Source organism: Triticum aestivum, chromosome 3A (assembly GCF_018294505.1).
Source record: "Triticum aestivum cultivar Chinese Spring chromosome 3A, IWGSC CS RefSeq v2.1, whole genome shotgun sequence".
Taxonomy (NCBI): Eukaryota; Viridiplantae; Streptophyta; class Magnoliopsida; order Poales; family Poaceae; genus Triticum; species Triticum aestivum.
This window is the reverse complement of record NC_057800.1, coordinates 37102762-37111289: the sequence shown is the minus strand read 5'-3', so window position 1 is coordinate 37111289 and position 8528 is coordinate 37102762. Positions and strand designations below refer to the sequence as shown.

Below are 8528 nucleotides of genomic sequence, written 5' to 3'. Positions count from 1 at the left end.
GGAAGCGGTCATTGGAAGCGGAACTGCCCTAAGTACTTAGCGGATAAGAAGGCCGGCAAAACCAAAGGTATATGTGATATACATGTAATTGATGTGTACCTTACTAGTGCCCGTAGTGGCTCCTGGGTATTTGATACCGGTGCAGTTGCTCACATTTGTAACTCAAAGCAGGGGCTGCGGAATAAGCGGAAACTGGCAAAGGACGAGATGACGATGCGCGTCGGGAATGGTTCCAAGGTCAATGTGATCGCCGTCGGCACGCTACCTCTGCATCTCCCTTCGGGATTAGTTTTAAACCTTAATAATTGTTATTTAGTGCCAGCTTTGAGCATGAACATTGTATCAGGATCTCGTTTAATTCGAGATGGCTACTCTTTTAAATCCGAGAATAATGGTTGTTCTATTTATATGAGAGATATGTTTTATGGTCATGCTCCGATGGTGAATGGTTTATTCTTAATGAATCTCGAGCGTAATGCTACACATGTTCATAGTGTGAATACCAAAAGATGTAAGGTTGATAATGATAGTCCCACATACTTGTGGCACTACCGCCTTGGTCACATAGGTGTCAAACGCATGAAGAAGCTCCATGCAGATGGACTTTTAGAGTCTCTTGATTATGAATCATTTGACACGTGCGAACCATGCCTCATGGGTAAAATGACCAAGACTCCATTCTCAGGAACAATGGAGCGAGCAACCAACTTATTGGAAATCATACATACTGATGTGTGCAGTCCAATGAGCGTTGAGGCTCGCGGTGGCTATCGTTATGTTCTCACCCTCACTGATGACTTGAGTAGATTGGGTATGTCTACTTAATGAAACACAAGTCTGAAACCTTTGAAAAGTTCAAGGAATTTCAGAGTGAGGTTGAGAATCAACGTGACAGAAAAATCAAGTTTTTGCGATCAGATCATGGAGGAGAATACTTGAGTCACGAATTTGGCACACACTTAAGAAAATGTGGAATAGTTTCACAACTCACGCCGCCTGGAACACCTCAGCGTAATGGTGTGTCCGAACGTCGTAATCGCACTCTATTAGATATGGTGCGATCTATGATGTCTCTTACCGATTTACCGCTATCTTTCTGGGGCTATGCTTTAGAGACTGCCGCGTTCACTTTAAATAGGGCTCCGTCGAAATCCGTTGAGACGACACCGTATGAATTATGGTTTGGGAAGAAACCTAAGCTGTCGTTTCTAAAAGTTTGGGGATGCGATGCTTATGTCAAGAAACTTCAACCAGAAAAGCTCAAACCCAAGTCAGAAAAATGCGTCTTCATAGGATACCCTAAAGAAACTATTGGGTATACCTTCTACCTCAGATCCGAAGGCAAGATCTTTGTTGCCAAGAATGGATCCTTTCTAGAGAAGGAGTTTCTCTCGAAAGAAGCAAGTGGGAGGAAAGTAGAACTTGATGAAGTATTACCTCTTGAACCGGAAAAAGGCGCAACTCAAGAAAATGTTCCTGAGGTGCCTGCACCGACTAGAGAGGAAGTTAATGATGATGATCAAGGTACTCCTGATCAAGCTCCTACTGAAATTCGTAGGTCCACAAGGACACGTTCCGCACCAGAGTGGTACGGCAACCCTGTCTTGGAAATCATGTTGTTAGACAACGGTGAACCTTCGAACTATGACGAAGCGATGACGGGCCCGGATTCCGACAAATGGCTAGAAGCCATGAAATCCGAGATAGGATCCATGTATGAAAACGAAGTATGGACTTTGACAGACTTGCCCGTTGAGCGGCGAGCCATAGAAAATAAATGGATCTTTAAGAAGAAGACAGACACGGATGGTAATGTGACCATCTATAAAGCTCGGCTTGTCGCTAAGGGTTACTGACAAGTTCAAGGGGTTGACTATGATGAGACTTTCTCACCGGTAGCGAAGCTAAAGTCCGTCCGAATCATGTTAGCAATTGCCGCATTCTATGATTATGAGATATGGCAAATGGACGTCAGAACGGCATTCCTTAATGGTTTCCTTAAGGAAGAATTGTATATGATGCAGCCGGAAGGTTTTGTCGATCCTAAGAATACTGACAAGGTGTGCAAGCTCCAACGCTCGATTTATGGGCTGGTGCAAGCATCTCGGAGTTGGAACATTCGCTTTGATGAGATGATCAAAGCGTTTGGGTTTACGCAGACTTATGGAGAAACCTTCGTTTACAAGAAAGTGAGTGGGAGCTCTGTAGCATTTCTCATATTATATGTAGATGACATACTTTTGATGGGAAATGATATAGAACTCTTGGACAGCATTAAGGCCTACTTGAATAAGAGTTTTTCAATGAAGGACCTTGGAGAAGCTGCATATATATTAGGCATCAAGATCTATAGAGATAGATCAAGACGCCTCATAGGTCTTTCACAAAGCACATACCTTGATAAGATATTGAAGAAATTCAATATGGATCAGTCTAAGAAGGGGTTCTTGCCTGTGTTACAAGGTGTGAAATTGAGCTCAGCTCAATGTCCGACCACGGCAGAAGATATAGAAGAGATGAGTGTCATCCCCTATGCCTCAACCATAGGTTCTATTATGTATGCCATGCTGTGTACCAGACCTGATGTAAACCTTGCCGTAAGTTTGGTAGGAAGGTACCAAAGTAATCCCGGCAAGGAACACTGGACAGCGGTCAAGAATATCCTGAAGTACCTGAAAAGGACTAAGGAAATGTTTCTCGTTTATGGAGGTGACGAAGAGCTCGTCGTAAAGGGTTACGTCGATGCTAGCTTCGACACAGATCTGGATGACTCAAAGTCACAAACCGGATACGTGTATATTTTGAATGGTGGGGCAGTAAGCTGGTGCAGTTGCAAGCAGAGCGTCGTGGCGGGATCTACATGTGAAGCGGAGTACATGGCAGCCTCGGAGGCAGCACATGAAGCAATTTGGGTGAAGGAGTTCATCACCGACCTAGGAGTCATACCCAATGCGTAGGGGCCGATCAAGCTCTTCTGTGACAACACTGGAGCTATTGCACTTGCCAAGGAGCCCAGGTTTCACAAGAAGACAAGGCACATCAAGCGTCGCTTCAACTCCATTCGTGAAAATGTTCAAGATGGAGACATAGATATTTGTAAAGTACATACAGACCTGAATGTAGCAGATCTGTTGACTAAACCTCTCCCTAGAGCAAAACATGATCAACACCAGAATTCACTACACCATGACACTACTTTCCCAACAGACAGATTGGTTGGGAAAACAACTTCCGCTGACAAACAGTCGGTCGGGAAAGACTTTTGCTGACCAACACAATCTGTTGGGGAAAGTCCAGACAGGAAAGACTTTTCCCGACCGACATATCTTTCCTGACCGACTATCGGATGGCTATACGAAACTTACCGACCGACTTTCTGTTGGCCCTGCCAAGAACCTTTCCCGACCGATTTTCTCTTACAAACCTTTCCCGACCGACTATTTGACGGCAATATCTTTGCCGACCAACTTTCCATTGGCCCTTCCATAAACCTTTCCCGACCAACGGTAGGACGGTGATTCCTTTTGCCGACCGACAGTTCATCTGCACTTTGCCAATGGTGTTTGGCATATTACATTATCAAAACAATATCAATCAGATTACATATCTCATCATTATCTATCAAGTTACAATAACTTGCATGTACTCTCAAATATTAAACCAGAACCAAACAAAAATAACACTTATAATTCTCATAATAGAGGTAACTAAATAAGAGGAAACATTTTCCTGGGTGACCGAAACACCCGATATGTTTATAAAATGATAGATGCATGTCCCACGGTTCAATGCTTGCTACGTTACAAGATATCCTTTACAAAATGGTAGCTACAAGATGCATTGGTTTTGCTCCATTACAAAAGATATCTAGTTGACGCAAACTGACAACTTCATGGTTCCTTCTTGTTCCTCTTGTCTTCCGTACACAACCTGACAGCAACCTGGAAAGACAAAAAAGCATACAATTAATATACATGCAAGCGGATGAAATTTCCTTTTCAGTGAGTACTACTGTACTACCTGTTCAACTTGAGAGTAAAGAGCATCAGGCATGGAACATAGAAACCGAATTAATATACAACCAGTTAACTTTGAGGTGAATAAGTTTGATTTGCAGGCCTGTAAACTTCGGATCCTTACGAAAGTGTCAAACTAAGAATAACCAAAGTTGACAAGGAGACGCGACCCTAAGTTTTGAGAAATAATCGGATGATTAAACCATTTCATGACTATCTTCACATGATTTATATCACAGGGTTAAAAAAATGTTGTGCACTGACGATTTATGTTATGCTGTGAAACTGAAAATAATTCATGTCAAGCTGCATAACAGGGAACATAAACAAATGTTGTAGCTGTAGCTATGTTGACTGCTACACTCGTCTAGTTATAACTACAAGAAGCTAAGAACTAGCAACCTTTCGACAATGATGATGAAGAAAAGATATATTCTCACGTTTTCTTATCGATAATGAAATAAACAAATGTTGTCTTTCCACCACCATCAGAGATGTGCAAGAGAGAAAGAATATGAGACATAAAAAGCGAAGGGAAGTCCAGACTATAGGTTTCACATGCATCTGTCATCTGTTGATGTTTGACTTGACTTTCTGTAAGAGAATACCTCAGACAAGATTAACACGGAGGGTGGTTTAAGAGGCGTAATTGAAATGTAATTTTTATTTCTTAAACACAAGAAAGAGCTAGAGCTATGTGGGCATATAACTTGTTTTCTAGGGAACTGGTACCATATAGCTAAGTATTAGAGATACACCTTACTGGTGTTTTCTATCCATGTGAGAAGTACAGTATTTCAATTATCTTTGTTTACTCTTCAGTAGTGGCCATAAAATTGAATGGTACTAAAAGGGATGTTGCTATCTTCCTGGTGGCAGCAATAGATGCATGGACACAAAAAACATAATGCTATGTTCCTGCTGGCAGCAATAGATACATTGGGGATATTACAATTTGTAGAACCATGGTATATACTTGGACCAAACACATCAAAGTATTTTCAAAAGTGCAGTTTTTTTTACAGAAACTGTGCTATTAAAAAAACTTTGCATCCAAACTGTGCCTAAATGAACATAGGGAAGCAACTATTACTACATAACTAGCAGCAAGGATTCCACAACAAACTTATGTCCAGATTAACTTATGGAATCTGGTCATCATGGAACCTTCATTCACTTTGAGCTAGGATTCCATGATAAATTCCATGATGACCAGATTACATGATGCACTCTTCATGCACTTTGAGCTAGCTAGGGAGCACCAAGAAGAAGCTCTTGTACAGTACCAAGTGGTCATGATAACAGCATGATCACATAAATAGTGAATCACATAAATACCTTAGTGGTGGGATGAGGAAGATGCCCCTGGCTTGTAGGGTTTCATCTACCAAAGTGATCATGAATCAGTATGACACGTCAAACAATTTGAGCCAAGTAGACAAAACACATATTGTTGGTGATTACCTTGCTAGATGGCCATGCAATGGACCTTGTGATAGCATCGGCGACAAATCGTAAACCATCATATTCATAAGGCAGTGTTGCATCCCTTGTGATCACAACATTGACAACAACCTCACAAGAAGATCTAGGAGGCTACAAGAAAATTATCACATATATATATATATATATATATATATATATATATATATATATATATATATATATATATATATTGTTTGTGACTCTTGCTCCCGGATGTATGAGGCACTTCATTGGAGCGATTCTTTTTGGTGATAGCACTGCGAGACTATAAGAAAAAAGGTAAGGAGATTTATGATGACTAGACATGTTGACAACATCACTGCCTACTGTTTTGTTATCATATATATTGTTTGTGTTTTGATAATGAATACATGCATATGTGTTTATTTATGCCCATAACAGAGTGTGCTGCAGGGATATACTACAGTTAGGATATGTGGATGGATATACTATAGTTTTGATTCAGCAGGATGACTTGCTTCATTTTGTTCTCTGGTCCTACTTTTCTGTATTTATACTCAAATGCTTTCAGTTGTTCCTCCGTGACCCCACCATCTTTAGCTTTTCCGCTTGCGCTTGCCATTTTTCCTCCAGCAAAAGACACACTATATGAGTACATCGCTGAAAATAGAAAATATTAGTGGATCAAACTCAAGACTTATGAGGCACTACATCAAGAAAATCATATACTAAAAGAAAAAATAAACATTGGACACTCCACACACCTTATGCACTAAGGTGGCGTCGAATATTCTGCTACTTCTCTTCATCGGCTCAATGTTACAAACAGTTGTCCTCTGTTTAACTGCAGAAAAAATGAGAGAGATGAATGTCAGGTCATATGTATAGAGAGAACCGAGAGGCTTGTGCTACATCCTATTGCGATCCATTGTTTGGCCCGTATGCCCATTGTTTGCCCCTTAGTTGTAAAAGTAAGTTTGTGCCACCAGTTATATTACCCCACCCCATGGAGGACATCTTGGCACTGTATAGTCCGGTCAGATGCAAAGTTTCAGTAGCAGAAGTGATTATTGCATCATAAATGTTTCCACACAATATTTGACCTTGGCATTGAAGGAAATTTGACAATCATGGTGACTGCTCTGGTCCTTTGGAATTTGTATAGGAAAAATATTTATAACAACAAATGGAAAAATATTTATAACAAGAAATGCATATACTAATCCACAATATCTTTTGTATGCAGCATAATCAGTCTGCATAGTGTTAGTTTCTAGGTTAATTTTGGTTGTAGTTGCTTGCAGGGAAACATGACAATAATAAACCTATCTATATGTCTATATGATACCAAGATTCAAGATGAGCTTGATTCAGGCCATTGTGGGCCAGGTCCTTTTCTTTGAGAGGCGGGAAGCAAGAACTATGCAGCGGGAGTTCTGCATTGTGATTCCATGGTTCTTTCCTCCGGCTGGATGTGGTTCTCCAGCAAAGTGGTGTACACTAAAATGAAGTGAAACAAGGAAAGCAAGACAACCATGTCACAAGGCTGTCTATGTTTGTCTTGAGCCATCTTTCAAGGAAGTAAGAACTATTGTTCTGTTGTTTTTCTTGGGCGGCATGAAGAAAAATTCAGTAAGAAAGTAAAGCATGAAGAAGATTTCTGTAAGAAAAAGTTGAGTATTTGGGCAGTTGGATGGCGGTATGCTGACGCGCCATTGTCGTGAACTCATCCCAGAAATGTGATTAGCTGGAGCAGCACAAACACTAGAAACACATCCATTGGTGCTACAAAGAAGCTTCACTTTCGAGAGAACCAAGTTATTTTCACATTTTTTGACAAAGAAGCTGCAGGCTGCCAACAGAACTTAGTACTGTAATAAAAATTAAATCTAACATAACTCAGTACTATAAAAAATATTAAATCTACATAAACAGCGTCTACCAACAGAGTACTGAAGGGGCAAATAACGGAGTCATCCACAACAAACTCCTTCACTCCCAGTTCATCTCTTAACAAACTTTGTAATACAAAATTGATGCGGCAAAATAACTGGACCAAAGACAGAGGAATGTATGGAGGGAGGAGCTTGTACCTCAGCCGCTTCTGTGCCCCTGCCCAGCCAAAGACAGAGAGAGATGCCCTTGCCCAGGCGCACGCTGCCCCCATCCAAATTTGCCGCTGCGTGTGTCTTCGTGAGCTGGAAGGTGGAGATGGGGAGGTCGGGCCCGGGATGTTGGAAAGAGGCGGCCAACCGGAGAGAGATCACGAGGGTGTGGAGCCGGCGGCGGAGAGAGGCGGGACGGAGTTGGGCTGCGCTGTAGGGACAGGGCAGCGTGGGGCGGTGCTACAGAGGAAGGGCAGCGTGGGGCGGTGCTACAGAGGAAGGGCGGCGTGGGGCAGCGGTGGGATAGACCGGCGGTAGCCCCGGGCGGCGCGGGGCGGCGGTCGGAGGCGTGGGCGCCGGCGTGCGTGGGGAGCAACAGGAGAGATCTAGGGATTTTGTTGGTGGGGAACGAATGGAGCGTGGGGCGGCGGCATCCTGATTTTGAGGGGGGAAACTTCGCGGGTTGGGCCGGTTTGGCGCTAAAAATTTTGGGCTCACGAGGCCCACTTTAGCGTCCAACTGTCAGTCGGGGTTATTTACCGACCGATGTTCGATGGGCCATAATAGAATCCCCGACCAACCGTTGGATGATATATGTTGTACCATTCCCGACCGACAACGAGTTAGTGTACACGGGTTTCCCGACCCACAGTCTGTTAGAAATTTTTCTAGCCGACTGTGGGTCGGCAATAGTGACTTTTTCTCAACAGACATCAGTAGGGAATTATGGTGCGTGGTGTAGTGATTCCATGGGTGTTCGATTCATCACAATGTAACTAGATTATTGACTAGTGCAAGTGGGAGACTGTTGGAAATATGCCCTAGAGGCAATAATAAAAGCATTATTATTATATTTCCTTGTTCATGATAATTGTCTTTTATTCATGCTATAATTGTGTTATCCGGAAATCGTAATACATGTGTGAATAAATAGACACCAACATGTCCCTAGTAAGCCTCT

General features: G+C 42.2%; 1 long non-coding RNA gene across 1 annotated transcript; it reads right to left on the bottom strand.

The window, feature by feature from the left end:
- Positions 1–3599: 3599 nt before the first annotated feature.
- Positions 3600–7966, bottom strand: LOC123060056 (uncharacterized). The gene is made up of 5 exons (XR_006427713.1): positions 7556–7966; positions 6227–6306; positions 5481–6122; positions 5355–5400; positions 3600–3941 (listed from the first exon to the last, which is right to left on the bottom strand). It is a non-coding gene; the product is annotated as an uncharacterized lncRNA (long non-coding RNA).
- Positions 7967–8528: the final 562 nt, after the last annotated feature.